Here is a 17,284-nt window from a genome sequence, read left to right on the forward strand (position 1 = left end):
GAGGCAGTTTCTTTTCTCTGCAGGGTGTCAAATGTATGTAGTTCTTGGCAGAAGTTTTCCCAGTGACCTTAGCCTAGTGATATAAATTTTAATTGCAATTTTAAATGACGCTGGGACCAGATGGGCGAAGACTAAAGGAACACTGTTAGGTCTGCCCACCCCCTCTCTGTCAGAGCTTTGCTCGGAGAGTGTGGAGAAAGGCTTTGGGAGAGGCATTAGGTCAGGAGCACTTGGTTTGGGGGTAGCAGCAGAACAGGAATACATGTTATTCCCATCACTTTGTTCGTACGTGGTTGAGAAAACAGCCTCAAGTTGCATCAGGGGAGGTTTAGATTGGATATTAGGAAAAGTTTCTTCACTGAAAGTGTGGTCAGGCATTGGAACAGGCTGCCCAGGGCCGTGGTGGAATCAGCATCCCTGGAAATGCTCAAAAAACATGGGGATGTGGCACTTGGGGACATGGTTTAGTGGTACTGGGCCAATGGTTGGACTTGATGATCTTAGAGAGCTTTCCTAAGCTCAGTGAGTCCATGGTCCTGTGGCCAGCTCCTGTGCTGGGGCTGGGGGACGTGTTTGCTGCTGCCCCAAAGGACAAACTGGGCTCTTCTGCCATGCCACAATGCCATTTTCCAGAGACACAGGAGAACCCTCTCCGTGCTGGTTAGCTGATTTCTGGGAGTAGCTGCTTCCAAGGAAAATGAAAGATTAGGAGCTTTGGGAGATGTTGTCGAGCATCTAACGGGGTGGCGAGCAATTAATCCACGGCACGGCTCTCCCTTTGTTAGCATTTGTGAGGCAGGAGGGTTTCCTATCCAATGGCACGTTTTGAAGGAATGGGTAGTTTTTATTTCATACCTAAAATTTAATGGTGGTTGTAACTAATTTCACACAGAAAATTAGACAAAATACTTGAGCTACTTCCACCGTCTGAACTCGACAACAAATGGAAACAGCTTTTGAGAGGGTAACTTGAGAGGGTTAAATGTGTCTCACCGGTGCACTCAGTTTGACAGGCTGATGCACTTTGTCTAGATGATAGATATGAAAAACTAATATCTCAGTTTTCAGAGGGGGTTCTGAAACCTGAAATCAAAACCAGATGTGCAGCAAAAAAGAGCAGCGTATATTACAAAGTGTTGTGAAATAGCCCAAGGGAGGCAAGTAAGCAAAAACAGCCCTGTTCCTTAGCAACCTGCAAAACAAAACAAGTAACAGCTTGGTTGGCATCTGACGGGGCAGGTTTCGGTCTTTGCAGTGGAAAAGAGGACTGGAGAAAATGTGGAATAATTCTGGAATTTTTAGTGACCCGGAAACACCTCTGTTTTCACCAGAGTGGGTACCTGATTTCTCTCCTTCCCTGGACCTCCTGCCTGCAAATGCACAGCAGCTGAGAAACGTGGGTGTGCTCTTCTTGTCTTCCCTGTCCTGCTGTGGATCATGGATTTCCCTTTCCTCCCTGCTTTCCCTCTTTCTAAAGTCAATCACACAGATGCAAAGCGGGTGCAAAATGGAAGTAACAGCTACCAAATCAGAATTTTGAAGGCTTTTCACAGCTCTAAATCATTGAATCCCTGAATGGTTTGGGTTGGAAGGGGCCTTAAAGCTGATCCAGTTCCAATTCCATGCCATAGGCAGGGACACCTTCTACTAGACCAGGTTGCCCAAATGTTGAGGAATATGGGATTTGTGTGTAGGAGTGGAAAGAAGTGGTCAGTAAGTAAAAAGTTAAATACATAATTAACAATTTCTAAAAGAGTATTTAAATCAGTTTCTGGAAATGGTGATCCTTTTTTACGTTGAGTTCATTCAGTTCTTAATTAAACTAGTGCATTCTCTCAGCCCCACAATTGAAAAGTTCAGAGCTCAGATCCCAAAATGGTATAAAATTCAGTCCTGAAAGTGAGAGAAGCCTTTGCTCACTTGAATGGCTGTGATGATGTTCACTGGGAAGCCCTGCTGGCACAGCTGCCTCCATCCAGAGAGTGGGAAATTCATCCCTCTGAGCAGCAGCTGGGCTGCCAGATGTGTGATGGGATTGGGCTTCCACCTTGAACCTGTCCATGTGGGGAATGAGCTTATTCTGCACTACAATGTCCATCACAGCCATTTGCCAAGACTGATCTACTGGCACTGCAGCCTGGGCCAATTCTTTCTGAGAAAATCCTGTCTCATGTAGGAAGTCATGGGGTGTTCCTGTAATCAGCCCGACTCCGGGACCCACAGCTGGAAGCGAAACCACAGCGTGCCCTGAGGTTTGTAATCAAACTGTGAGAGGTTGTCTTTGTGATGGAGAGGGAAGGTGGGCGGATTTGACTTGGCTCAGTTATTTTTAGAGAGGTGGAGGCTGCCAGGCAGCCAGGTTTCATGTTTTGGGGGTTTTATTTGGTTTGGTTTGTTGGGGTTTTTAAATTTATTTTTAATTTTAACAGAATAAATTTCTTCTTGAAAATGCTGTTTTGGCAACAAAATCAGAACTTTGGGGGAAGTTGATCTTGATGAAGTTTTCAATGGAAACACTGATACTACTTGAGATTGAGAAAGCAACTTTCATTTTGACTCCATGTTTCAGAATTCAACTCTTTTCAGCTTCTAAAAATTACTATGATATTAAAGATTAATTATAGATATGAATGGTTTGACATTATCAGACAGAACTTCTTAATGAACTAATTTTGATCCTTTCACTAAAAATAACTCAGAGTTTCCATCCTGCAAAATATTTGATTATTTTGCTTTTCTCTCTGGTTACAAGAAAAGTCTACAAGAAAGATGGAGAGAGTGTATTTGCAAGGGCTTTGTAGTGGCAGGACAAGGGGAAATGGCTTCCCACTGACACAGAGTAGGGTTAGATGGGATATTGGGGAAAAAATTCATCCCTGTGAGGGTGGTGAAGCCCTGGCATGGGGTGCCCAGAGAAGCTGTGGCTGCCTCATCCCTGAAAGGTCCAAGGCCAGGTTGGACAGGAAATCCAGCTTCCAAGTGGAACGCGTCCCCTGATGACTCTGGAGGTTTTCTGATTCCATGTTTGCCAGTCTACTAGTTTTGCTGATTGCATCCATAGTCAAAGTAAGGAGAGCAGGAAAAGCTGTAAGTGCAGCCCAGGTCAAATGTGGCCATCAGGCAGTGCAGGTGCTGTTGCTGTACATTCCTTTTTCTAACTGTGGAGAGAAATGTGGGCATGTGAACCATTACCAGTGCCTGAGATCCACAGGGTTTAATAACTTAAAAATCTCTTTTCAAATTGCCAAGGCTTTTACATTGACTTGCATTGGCCAACAAAGTCCATTAGTGTCTGAGTAAGTGGTAATTAGTGGTAAGAGTTGCAGTCATTAGTGTGTCTTACCTCTCTCTGTAAATCACAATTGGCAACTGTGGGATCCTTCAGCAGCACATGGGGCAGGAAGGACAGGGCTCCATGGGAATGTTTGGGAAGTGGCTGTACCTGGGGTCTTTTTGCAGGGTTGGAAGAGAGGAACCATCTGTGGTGAGCAGCACATTACAGAGAATGTGCTTTGAGAAACTAGGAAACTAAAGGAGAGGGAATACTTGGGGGGAGATGCCAAATCAAGAAGTTATGGGATATCCATGGCTTTTCTTTGGTGTCCAAAATGCACTGAATCCACTGCAACCCCGCCTGTGTAAAATCAACAATTTTCTCTCAAGGCAGCTTTGTCTAAACACAACATTAACATACACATTTTATACAACAGGACTGTGTTATAATTGTAACTAAATCATCAAAATCAGGCAAGGAGATGCTTGAGGCTGTTGTGCATTGGTTGTGTTCTTGCCACTCCTATTTGAGTGGAGGATTTTTCAGAGTGGAAGGCTTAAGCATGTGGTGATTTGTTTTCTCATCCTGCATTTGAAAACAAATGTCCTTAAAAACCCTGTAAGGGATGGCAACTCCAGCCACTCTGTGATGCCAGTAATTGCCTGCATTTCACACTGGTGAGCTTCAGCATCTTTGGTGATACAGTGCTATCACTGATCCTTCCAAGAAAGATGAGCCAAGAGATAGCCAGCCCTCGTGACTCACTGCACCAATATTTATCAGATTAAACACCCCAAAGCCGGGTTTGGTGCTTCTCATACCTGTCCCCTCTGTGAGAATGCACAGAGATGGACAGATGAGAAACTTGCAGTCACTTTGCAGCTGTGTTTTGTCACAGGATGAAAGTGTGCGAGATGCAGATCAGATACAGCTGCTGAAAAACAAACTGAAACAAAGAGTCTCACAAAGAGAAGGGCTGCAGCCAGAGTTCATAAAAGGGCTCTATATGCTTTCCCTTGCAATAAGCCTTTATTCTCCCTGGCTGGACCTTTTAGTAATGGTAAGAGAAAAACTGACATTTATTTGCAATAGGAAAGAAGAACATTTATTTTATTCCTAACGGTTTTAACAAACCCCTCCATGATGAATTATATATTTATTGTAACTGCATGCTCCACAGCCACTAATTCCTGCAGTCTCTTTCCAGCTGAAAGCTCCAACGAAAAACTTCCCCAGACAAAGGCCAGAGGATTTGAGCCATGGGCTTTGTAGTCAGGTTAATTCAGTTACTCTGGATTCTCTGGAGTGGAGATTTCACAGGCCAGATGAGTTAAGAGTATTGTAAATGTAGCTATAAAATATTTAAAAAATAGTAATCGTGGGGCCGTGTGCCTCAGCTTCCACTAGCTTCCTTCCTTTACTTTTATTTTCTCAGTCCTCCCCCCAGATATGGCTTATCCTCTCTTTCAGTCTCCTTTCTTCACATAGCACTAGAAATTACATCTAAACATGCAGTCATGAAAGATTCTGAGGATAAAGATACATGTCCATGGAGGATAGGAGGAAAACAGGCTTCCAGCTGTGAGCAAGGAGCCCGACTCCAGCTGATCTTGTCCTGTTTTGTGCTGGGAAAGAAGACCTCATAAATAAAATTTCACTGGAGAAAGACCTGACACTCTTCTGCAGCTAATGGAAACATCTTACAAGATTCTGAATATAGGCCAAGTATGTGGGTCAGTAGAGAAACTACTATTTATATTTGGACCTACCTCTGAATACCGTAAAACATCCAGCTGTTGAAAACACTAAGAGAAGTTGCAGGAAAGATTTTTTTTAGGTATAAAATGCCAAAGACTTTGTCAGGTGATGTTGCTGTTAGAACTGCAGCTTTCCTTCCATCCCCTGTGAATTCAGTGGGCAGCTTCTTGCAAGTTCCCTTTTGGCAAGGTTATCTTCAATCTGGTGAGTCAAAAGGATCTGCTCCTGAGTGAAAACCGTGCTGAGCCACAGCACAAAACCGAGATGGGAAATAACAGACACCAAAAGTCAATTTTGCTGTGGAGATTTAAATATTTCTAATTACTTTTGATTTCTAAGAATTATCTCTCTCTACTTGCTGGATTGTCAAATCCATTTCTGTTTGGGAAAGTTCCCAAATGTAGGCTAGAGGATTTTAGGAATTTTCACTGAGTTTGACCGTGCATGCTGCAGACAAGATGTGGCCACGGCAAACGCAGAGATTTTGAAAAGCTTGAGTTCCTTACCCACACAACACTCATTGTAAATTATTCTAGCCTTGTAAAGAACATCTGCTGTGGAATTTAGGATGTGATGCATCCCTTATAAAAAGGGAGAAGGGGGAAAGGTTGCAGGAGTCACTGATGCTGCAAAAAGGGTGTTCATTATAATTTCACAATGAGTGTCTGGGGAGATCTAGGGCTGAGCTCCATTTTGGAACAGGTTCATCAGTGGGAGTTTTCTGTTGGTGGGGTGTACTTGGATTTCCATCAGAGCTGTGGGGTCTTTCTTGTTCTGTTCTCTACTACATCCACTGATGGAGGACAAAGGCTGTTCCAGCCAAGCTGGGCAGTAAGTTTATGTGGGGTTTTTATTTTCTCTAAGTTCTTCTGTGATCCAAATCTATAAGAAAACAGCCAGTGTGTAATTCTACGCTCATAGAAAATGACTTCTTTTTTCCTATAAATGCAATTTAGACAGTAATTTGAGTTAGCAAAGCTTAGAAGGTGCAGCTGGAGAGGGGAGCAGAATGCCCTGTAGAAGGGTGTAGTTGAGTAAAAGAAAGCTTTTCCAGAGGACACAGGGGCCTGGAAGGGGAGAAATTGGATGTGAAACCTTCCAGAAAAGGCAAGAGGGCATGTTTATTGCAGTCTTTAGCAGCCTGTATTGCACTGGTGGCTGGAGCTCCTGCTGATGGGCCAAATTTTGCTCCCTACCTCTTATCTCTGTTGCTGAGCTTAATATGCAACTGACCTGTAGCTGTGCAGGTGTGACCTGGTGGGGTGTATGAGGGGACAACTGAAAGCAGAGTTAAATTCCTGGTATTTCCATATTAGATCTATCTGAAAGTCTTGGAGATCTGCAAATAAACCCTTCCTGGGATGTTAGAAACAGAGGAAATGATGTGCAGGAGAGGTCAGGCCACCAGAGCGAGCTGACAGGGTGAGAGCAAGGTCCCAGCCAGGAAGCTCCGGTCTGCTCCCGGCCTCAGTGCACCCCATATTTCATCCTGCCCCGGGGAAGTGGAAGAAATGATTTCATAATCCCTTGTCATGGGGTTGGGCACGCTGCAGGTCCTGTGGACAAAGCCATTTGTTCAAGTAGCTTGACCTGAGGACTCCTCAAAAGCTGCTGAAATCTCACGGCCTCTCATTCCTCAAAGAAGTCAAGTCCTGCATCCAAACTAAACAGGGATGGCTCCTTCCCCACTGAATCTTGAGTGCTGACCAAGACCTGCCTCCCTCTTCTCAATGGGGTCTTTTGTAGCTGAGAGATTTTGCTGCTTTTTCCACAGCATCCTTTAGGCAGAATAGGCCAAGATGAACTCAAAAGTCATCTTTCACTCTGAAAATTTTCAATTATTGCAGCTTGTCAAACCTTTGAAAAGCAGAAACATCAATAATATTTGGTGTTTTGGCGGTTTGGCCCAGTCCCTCACTGCTGGTGTTGTTGTTGGTGTGTCGCTGTCAGTATTTTGTACTGAACTATCTAACAGCTGTCTTGGCTCCCTTCCCCACTAAAACAACTGCTGCTTCACAAAGAACACAGATAATTTTGTCTTCCTTGATATTAACAGATCAAGAGAGGCCTTTGCCAATAAAAACTCATCTTTTATTTTTGCAGTCTGAGAGAGATCCTTGGTAGAATTTGTTGTTCTCTTTCATTCTGTACTTGGAGACCAGTTGGCATCTAATCTTTTCATTTCAAGTGATGCTGAGTGGGTGGGACATCCAGGAGGGGGATGAAAACTCTCACAAAAGAATCCCAAGTTAAAAGGATTTTAACCCAAAGGCAAAACAAAAAGCCCTGCACAAGGCACCAAAATGAAAGGGCTTGTTTAAAGGCAGAACACTGACAGCACAGTGTTGGTCTGAGCTTTAAAAGGCAGTGAAATGTGAGATGCTGCCTTGGGATCAGTGTTCACCTCCCTCCATTCCCTGTGTGGAAAGGGGAATGGCATCAAACACCAAGGGGGAAACGCTGCTGCTCGTGCTCTGAAAGGCAGAGCTGGAGCAGGGGGTGCAGCACCCACAGCAGGACATCTCCTCCTGCCCCACAGAGCCCTCTGGGTGCTGCCAGGCAGGTTCACACAGAGTATTCATGGAAATTTGGAAGTAATGGCAGTAGCTTGAAGGAAAAATTTATATTTGAGTTAATTTTGGGATCTAAAATAGGGACAGTATTTGGGGGGTTTAATGCCATTAACAGCAAATTCTGGAGGATGAGCCTTCCAGAATGGCCATGGGGATTTCAGATGATGAATGTCCCAGTGTCAAAGAGATTACTTGGGTCCTCTGAATAATCTGCTGAACACCTTGCAGACTCCATTTGTGAGAGCTGCTCAGCCTCCAGAGAAAAAACTGAGTTTGAGGTCAGTGAAGTGAGAATTTCACACAAACCAGTCCAGGTTTAGAATTCCAAATTCAGGGCTTAGCCTTGCATACATCCCCATGCCTTGTCATACGTACATAAATACATAAATGCCCCTGGTATATTCAACTGTGAATTTTACCTCTTGGCAGAGTTGCTTAGACATTATTACTTGCCAGTTATCTTCTTGCAATCATGATGGCAAAAAAGGTAACACAGCAGTGAGGGGAGTCTGCTGGTTTCAGAGCAGCTAGGTAGGTAAACAGTAACAATTCTCACTCCCACATACAATGAGTAATTTGTTTTTTAAGAACTGAAATTGACCCCAAATCAGAGCATCTGTACCACACTAATGCGTTGTTGAAGAAACTGAAGTTTCATCATTTGAATTTTCTATAAAATGTAATAAGATGGAATTAAGTGGGGAAAGGATCTTATGTGAAAGATGTAAGAGGTTATTTTTAAGGGATTACCAGAGGGCACCTGGACAATATTACCTGCTGCCTTCCTGGACTGTATTACCTACTTGTATGTGTATAATAAGTTGTTTCTTTACACCTGGTGTTATTTTTGCGTGCCTGGTTAAGGTGCCTGCTTGTCACATTAATGTTTATTTAATGACCAGTGCTGGGTAGCAAATGAGCAACAGGCAGATTGTGTGATGTAATCTGTGTGAGGAGCAGTGTGTGTTAACTGAGGGTGCTGGTCACCAGCAGGTCACCCCTGGCTGCAGATACCACACAAAGGTTGCCCAGAGAAACTGGGGCTGTCCCTGCATCTCTGGAAGTGTTCAAAGAGAAGTTGGACTTGTCCTGTGATGCCTTGTGCAGGCTGCCCTAGAACAGAGACTAGACAGAGTTAAAGAATAAAGCAGGGATTGATTCCAAGGATCTCCTCCATGGATGCACCTCGGGCAGCACCAGAGCCCAGCCAGGGCTGCCCCCAGGATGAACCCAAATGGCCCCAAAATGCACGAGCGCTGCCGGGGTCTCTCCCTGGGCTCAGCTCTGCTCCATGTGCACATTGCAGTTCAGTGTCCAACCCCAGCTGCAGCCCCTGCAGTCCCATCCTGCTTGTTTTTCTCTCTGCAGCCCACGGGGTTTGTGCTCCTGGCCTGACACTGGGATCATTTGTCCTTGGTGCCCAGCTGGAGCAGGAATTGTTTTGTCTCCCTGCTCTGTGCAGAGAGCTCATCATCCCCTAATGTGAAGCTCAGACCCACAACTAAAGCAGCATAGAATCTGAAAAATAGAAAAACCAAAATCAGAGGCATCACTTGGAGCAATCTGGGATAGTGGAAGGATGGATCTGGTGCCCATGGAATGTGATGAGTTTTGAGGTCCGTTCCCACCCAAACCAGTCTGTGATTCTGTGTATGGTTATCTATAGCCATTGATAAGCACTCAGAATAGTTATTTCTTTATTTTGCACCTTTCAGGGAGTACAAATTAATCCCTAACCTAATGGGATCCTAAACCACTTAGGCACATTCAGAATATCTGCTGTGAGTCTTGGGTTAGAAACATTGACTCATGAGAGGTTTTAAGGGTTGAGTGGTTTGAAACAAGCTTAAGAAATGTAAGACAAGGAAATTAAATATATTGAAAACCTCTTTGTTCCAAAACCCACTAATCCAAATGACTTGTCTGAATGGTGACGTGCTATCACTTCTGCCACTCCTGCTGCCATGGCCATATTTTGTCTTAAATCAAAACTTTGACTTTAAGAAAAAATAGCAACACAAAAATAAAAACAGCACTGGTATGTCTGACTACTTACTAATATTAGCAAACATAACCTTGAAATAGCATCACTGTTCCTAAATCTGAGCACTGCTTGAGTCCAAAAATGCTCAGATTACTGACGTCCACTGCAATTTTCTTCCCCCCAGCACTGTCAATAAGTCTTAAACCAACCTTTGAATGCACTACTTGCCTCAAACTGCTGTTAAGCAAATAAATAATTCTGTGATGCAGGTGAGGGAAAGAACCTGGGTTTCTGACCACGTTTCCTTGGACATTTTCCAGACAGCAGATGTGTGTATGCCCTCATTTAGCTGTTTACAGATTTTCTGCTGCAGGAGTTTGGTAATGCATCTTATACCTATAGGTGGAAATGTATGGAAAATCTGGGCACTCTGGGCTGTTCTTCAGCTCATGAAGCCATCACAGACCTCAGAGCTCAGCTCCATCTCTAATGTAGGGTTCATGGTTTCACAGAGATGTTGGAGGTACAAGGAAATTGTACCTTGGGAAATGAAACATTTCAAAAGAACATGTTTTCAGCTTCTGAAAAAGAGAGCACATCCTTGTGAGATGTGCCTCTACAGATTTTAAGGAAATGCTGAATTGTGTTACTTCATCTCCAGAATGCCTTCACTGAGCCTAAGAAAACAATCTGTAGTTGTTAACTTACATACATCCATGTTTTTCCTAATTAGCATTTGTGAAGTGATTCTAGACACCCATATATAGAAAGTTATTTAGGATTTAAAAATTACTATTTTTCCTAGTGCTCTCTCTGCATCAGCTGCATAAATAGATGCAGAACATTGCTAGTAAAATTAGAAGGGACAGCCAGAGGAGACTTGGTTGTGTCTGGATCAGCTGTGGTTGATGCCCATGGTGGGTTCCTTGGGATGACAACAGCCCTGCTCCCACATTCTTCAGTGTTCCTTCAGAAACAGAACGTGCTTGTTGCTGTCACCTTCCACCTGCCCTGGGAGACCTCAGGCTCTCAGGAGCTGTAAATTAAACAAGGATTATAAAAAGGATGAACATGATAAGCAATGCATGTGGTGTTCTTTACAGTTTTATTCAATGCACTCTGAACTTTGGGGTCCCATTTATTTCTAAAACTCTGGAAATTGGCAGAGCTGATGGTTTCATTAAACTGAGAAGTTTTGGTGACACCATTGACTGGCAGACTCTTTATCAAAAGAACACCAGGTAAAAGTATACTTAGTGAAAAGTACTTTAAATATAAATGGCCAGTTCTCATTGCAAAAAGAGACAGAAACTGGTACTTGGGCTCATCTATTGTTTCTTCCCTGCAATATGTAAAAATTATGAGGTGCCTCATTTCAGCAAATGCCTCTTTCTGATTTCTGTAGCTTGCTGATTTTTTCCTGCATTGGCTTTGGAGCCTTGCATCCCTAAACAGAGCACCATGGGCAGCCATGAGTCACTGTGCAGGAACTAAATGTCAAAGTTGAACTGGAGTTTACTGCCACAGTTGGTGTGAGCAGTGTGACTGGTGTGTCATTCCCATAGCACGGATGTCTGGGAGCGCCGGCTGACCCTCTCGAAGGAGGGTGTGATTCAGCAGAGATGCCACCAAAAGCACAGCAGCCTCTGCCTTGGTGGTCTTTAAAATGTACATTTGAGGGGTTCAACAGACCTTGAAAACAAACGTGGTGACCCAAAATGATCTGTGGGGCAAAGTGCCCCCCAAGGCAGGAGAGTGGCCGTGTCTCCAGCGTGACTCGCGGACGCGCCGCAGCCCAGGGGATCCCGTGTCTTCCCAACAGCTGAGCACGGAGAACTCAGGGCTCAGACAGGAGCAGGAGGCCCTGCTGGGCTCCCTCCTGCAGCCTTGCACTGGAACAGAATGTGAAAATTGTCTGTCTCGGGTCCTTGTCTGGCCTCTTCTTAACAGAACCTTGGTAGCCTCAATAGGGAGAGCCAAAGGATTCTGACAGAAAGCCCTCCCCTGCTCCCGTGTTAGGAAGTGACTTCAGGACACTTGTTTTGGCTCATTCCCTGCCCTAACATCACCCCTGCCATTGTGGGCTTTCCTCCTTGCGACTCACAGCATTGAAAATAGGAGCAGATGGAGGAGTCACTGTGACTTTGCAGAGACTGGGCTCTTTCTGCTCCTGACCTGCCCAGGGAACTCAAATAAATTCCTTCAGTGTGCTACCACTCTGCTTTGTCTTCTGAAATCAGGGAGAACATTTTTGAACCATTTTGAGATCAATGGCTGAAGCCTGTTGTTCACTATGAAGTGCAGAGGAAGTTAAAGAGAATATGTTAAGCAGAGGAAGTTAAAACACGAAAATGAAAAACAAAATGCAGAAACAAAAGTTGCAAGTATTCCTTACTGCTTAAATTGAGACTTCTTGGAATCAAGGATCATCCTTTCTGAGCTCTGAGCAAGTATCAGATGATGACTGTAAAGAGTTAATAACGGGTTAGACCATGAATTTGGGATAGGTTGTGCCACTGTGATGGGAAGTCAGCACAGTTTGATTTCATGGGGCATTAAAGGCACACAGCATCTTGCAGTTCGGATGTTAGGTTTTTCTCTTTTCTTATCTGGGGTTAAAGCTTCATTCCCATTCAGAACAAAAATAAATAAAATCACATATCCCAACAACTGAAAAAATGCCCTTTTGGTGTTTTTTGGTCTTTTTATGGAACCTTGTTTATAGAATGTTATTTATAGATTTTTTTTTATATGCTCCCAGCTAACCTGCCCTGCTGGGTCTTTGCAGGAGCCTCTGCACTACCACAACACATTCCTGGGAATGTCAGCATTCCTCTGCAGAGGTGTCACTTCAGCAAGGACACCCAGCTCAGGAGGTACATATTGTCCTACATAAAGTGCTGGTGCTGAGCCTGTTCCAGTTTTAGTAATTCCCCTTGTCTACACACAGCTTGAACATTATAAACTAGGATTCATTCTCCTGCTCACTATCTGTAATACTTCCTAAGGACAGGAGAGAAAAACTGGGAGCAGGGAGTCATAGAAATCTCAGTCTGTGGGATGAAATTCAGAGCAAGAAGGGGAGCTGTCTGTTGCTAGAATTCCTCAAATCAAAGTGAATTAACCAAAACTTTTTAGATAGGAATGAGACAAGGCAGAACTCATGGTGAGGAAGCATCTTGGTAGCAGAGACCTGGAATTCTGAAGCGTGTTCCAAATCTGGCCTTTCCAAACACCAGTGGTGGGACTCTTCTGGGGCCCAGTGTCCCTGGTCACTGAGAGGTGCCAGCTCACAGTGCCAGCGTTGCTGAGCAGCTGCTCTGTGGCTTTGGAGGCTGTCGGGATATTCCGCTTGGCCGCCAGGCTCGGAATGTCACACTGGATCCTTGGGCACTCCTGGCCTAAAAGAGCCAGGCAGCTCTCCTGGGACAGAGTCCTTTCCACAGACTCAGCAGGAGCCAGCTGTCATGACACCGAAAAGGCTGGGGGAGCCATGGCTCATGGAAACAGGGCTTAGGTTCAGCTGAAGGAGGCATGTCTGAGAAGCAACTTTTCCCAAAACTTAAGGAAAGGTCAAAGCACATGGAGCTGGCACTCTAGGACAGTCCTACTGCTCGTAACTCATGTAACCCTATCTGTACAAAGCCATTCCCATCTTTCACCCCCTTTTCAGGAGAAACTGAAACTACTTCAACTTTGTGAAAATGCCTGAACATCACACTTACTGTAGACCACTAACACTTTCACCTCTGTCTCATCAGACCCTAAAAATAACTGATTTTTGTCTCCAAAGCCTTGATATCTCTCCAATCTTCGCTCTTATTGCTTTTGGATCTCCAGCTCTTGTGAGTCATATCTGCAAATTACAGGGCTCGGGTTTCAGTGGTGACCATCTCAAAGTGGCTGGGGGAAAAACTCACCATTAGTTCATGGGGTTTATTTGGTGAGCCTTTGCCATTTCTCTTTTAGTTTTTAAAGACATTTAATTGTATGTTGGCATTCAGATCCATTGTAAGGAAAACTTTTCTCTGCCAGCCTTGGAGGCCTTATTAACTTAAGTTATCCTCGAAGCAGTAAGAGGAGTTTTAAGTTCTGTGTGGGGTTTTCAGGTAACAAATAACTTGAGGAGTGTGGCAGGCAGAGCAGGGGTGACAGGCACAGGCAGGGACAAGCTGTGGGAAGATGCCAGCAGCTCTGCCAGGAGCTTGCAGGGACACCCAGACAAGATGCACTTGCCATGCGGAAGGTGACACAGGAAACATTACGTTTCCCGGAGCGGTGGCAGGGAATGACAAAGAGTGTCCTCTATGAGCTCAGATGTACAAAAAGGAAAGCATTTTGTCAGCTGCAGCTTCTGACAGAATGAGGATTGTGGGCTTCTGCATTCAAAACCAAATTTCCTTAAATTGGCAAGCGGCTCCTAGCGCTGCTGTGGAGAGTCCTTCCAAAGCCGGAGCGAGGGAATTGACACCGTGCTGAAAACAGCAATGAAATCACCCGGCTTCCTTCCTCCGAGCCGGGCTTTGTGCCGGGCCCGGCGAGCCCGGCCTGGGCCTGCGATGGCCGCCCGGGCCCGCGATGGCCGCCCGCCCGCCGAGCAGGCCGCGCGCAGCACGGCCATCGACCATGGACGGGCCCGGCTGGCCCAACGCTGGTTTATGGCACCAGCACACATTGTGGTGTGTCATGCTGCAGGGGGAAAGGAGAGCGGGGCCGGGGTCATGAACAAAAAAGGAATTTGCTTATCCAATTTCCGCCTCTTTCTGAGTTTGATTGGAACTCGCAGTTGTCAGGCCGCGTTTAAGTCTCGTCTTTACCGACGCCTCTTAAACTGCGGAAGGTCAAAACCAATTATTGTTCTGCCTCCGGGGACTTTCCTTCTTCACAGGGACCTTACAGTGGATATTCTCTGAACCCTTTCCCTTCCAATTAAGGCAACAAGTTCCTCTTTTTCAGGGTTTTTCAAGGGGTGAGGGGGACAGTAATCAGGAGACTGATAGATTTATCAATAGCCTTGAAAAACAAAGCCTGTATGTCTCAGGAAGCTTGAAGCCTAATTCCTTTCAGTGACTTTTCTCACTCTGCACTTTAAATCTGTCGTTTCATTACACCGGGAATGGAAAGTCCCTAGTTTTCCCAGGCTGCACATTTCCTCTGTTTTTTAACCTTCAAATACCACATGGATTTATGCCTCTGAGTACCTGCTGGTTAACTTTCTCATGTAGATAAAAATGCTGAAGTCCTGCTTTTGGAAAGAATTTACAGCTTTTTGGACTGGGGGAAATTAAAAGAGGCTGTACCTATGTTAGAAGCTATAGTCTGACTAGTCCTGAAGAAACCTTCCAGGTTTTCAGGGTGAAAAGAAAACAAACAGATAGTTTTAGATTTTTTTTCCCCCTTTCCTTTCTATTTTGAACAGCACTGTTTTCACTTTTATTGATATTATCTCTTTTTCTGCTCCAATCCATTGATATATCTAGAGCCTGTGTCAGCACATGGATTTTTAAAAATTCATTTATATATCACATGCTGCTGTACTTGCTCCTTTATCCATTGGAGGGGTTAAATCTACTGCCTCCCCTATATTTTTCACATACTATTTGTTGTGGCAGAGGTGAGCAGCAGAGCAGACAGGAAATAATGTCTCCTGCAAGAGAAAATCCAATGTAAGGTCAGGGGAGGGAGGCTGTGGAGGAACAGTGAGTACAGGAAGCAATACTTTGGTATTCCAATTGGTACAGCACGTTTCAAAACCACTCTGTAATTGTTATTTGTATCAGGGTGAACTGTGAAACCGCAGTACAGGTGTGGGATGCAACCCCTGCTCCTCTCCAGGTACTTCTGGGTACTGTAATGTTTGGGTGGTTGCTGGCCTGGCTACACTGGCTGCTCCTACAAAAATACTGGATTGTGGACAATATTGAAGGAAGTCTGTTTTTGTGGAGCTGGCAGATTTAAGACCCTTGATTAAATGCATTCACAGCTTCTCTGCAGAACTGCAGAGCTATCATGATGTGATTATAGGGCAGCTGTGGTCTGGTGGACTCAGAACTCAGAAATTAGGAAATATGAATTTTCTTGATGTGCCACAGTTTGTTTTGTGAGATCCTGGGCTGGTCACTTAAAACATTTTGGCTACTTCTTGACAGACCTACTTTGGATGTTTACTTTTTTTGGAGGACTCAGCTCACTCCTTTGACTGTATTGCCCACAGGGAGTGTGGACTGACTGGTGAGATGCTCAGGCTCCTATCCCAGATGCCAGCATTCAACCAGATAATGTGGCTGATGCGTGCCTGTTGGCCCAGAGACTATTTGCAATTGGTTTATAAAGGGTTAATCTATCCAGAATGTCTTGATCAGTCATTCCCTACCAAGCTGAATAAGTTTAGGAAGTACTGATAAACGACTTGCCATTTACTGTTCCCTCTGTGATGTGTGTGTAAAGAGTCAGCCAGGTATTAATCCTTTCTAAAACATTTATAAATAAAACTTGAATACCCAGGGTGGCTGAAATCCCCGCAGGTATGACTGAAAGCAGAGGTGCAGAGCACTGCTCTCCTGTGACACTGCCCTCAGCCCTGGGATCACATCTGGCCACACATCCCAGCAGCAGTACCCAGAAATCATTTCTTGGTTGAAAAGAATGATTCCCTTTTTACCCAGAGTAAAGAAAATCACCCAGCTCTAATAATAACTCGCTAATCTCACCCCACCGGAGCAGCGCAGGGAGCGCAACGGAAATTTCCTTCCCAGCTGCTGGGAGAGCCTGTCCCCAAAAAGGGCTTTTCTTTTGATAAGGTGCCTCCTCTGCCGGGCTGCTGAACCAGCCTGAATCAGCACGTCACCCCGGAGTGCAGGAAGATCCCGGTCTCCGCCGCTGAGTCACATGAATAACTGGAATAGTTCTGCAAAGCAGAATTAATTCCCAGAACCTCTTCAGGCATATACCAGCAGGCACATGCTTTTGCTCTGGCGTTACTTTACAGCTCCGTGATGTAGTGGGAAGGACACTACTGATATTTTTAATTGAGATAAAGCAGTTTACCTGGTGCTAAGAGTGTTAAACCTTACAAGTTTATTGTTGACACTCTCCTGCTTTCAAGAAGATTTAGGAATAAGCCAGGACATAACAGAGCTATTAGGGTTAAGCTCAAATCAACTGTGCAATGACTCAGAGCTTGTAGTCCTTTCAAACCAAGTGCTGGGGGAAGAAGCTGCTTATTATTAACTGTTGGGTGGCTCATGGTTTGTGCAGCCTGTTTAGCCAGCAAAGACATCTATGGAAACTCTCTGGGGGTTTTGATCTAGTACACTGTGAATAAGAAGTCTGATTTACAAGAAAACCAAATCAACAGCACCGAGGCTGTGGTTTATCAAAGTCCTTATACAGTGTGATGGAAATTTGGGCAGAGCTATGAAATTCTCTATAGAACCTTTCAGTAAATGCTGCCAATATGTTAAAGAAATGAACTTGTCTGAAAGAGGGAAGTGAAGGAAAAAAGCTCTGTAGCAAAGGTGGGATCCAGGTGTTGCTCTAAAAAGTGGACCAGGGTGGGCAGCTGAAATAGAGAAATAGGATGATAGAATCATAGGAAAGCAAGGAGAAGGCTGATTAGTAGTTAATGAAAATTGTCGAGATTTTTTTTCCACTTAAACTGTATTTTGTTATCCGAATAATAATGATAAGCTGACC

Source organism: Passer montanus, unplaced genomic scaffold, assembly GCF_014805655.1.
Source record: "Passer montanus isolate IOZ18808 unplaced genomic scaffold, ASM1480565v1 scaffold25, whole genome shotgun sequence".
Classification (NCBI taxonomy): Eukaryota; Metazoa; Chordata; class Aves; order Passeriformes; family Passeridae; genus Passer; species Passer montanus.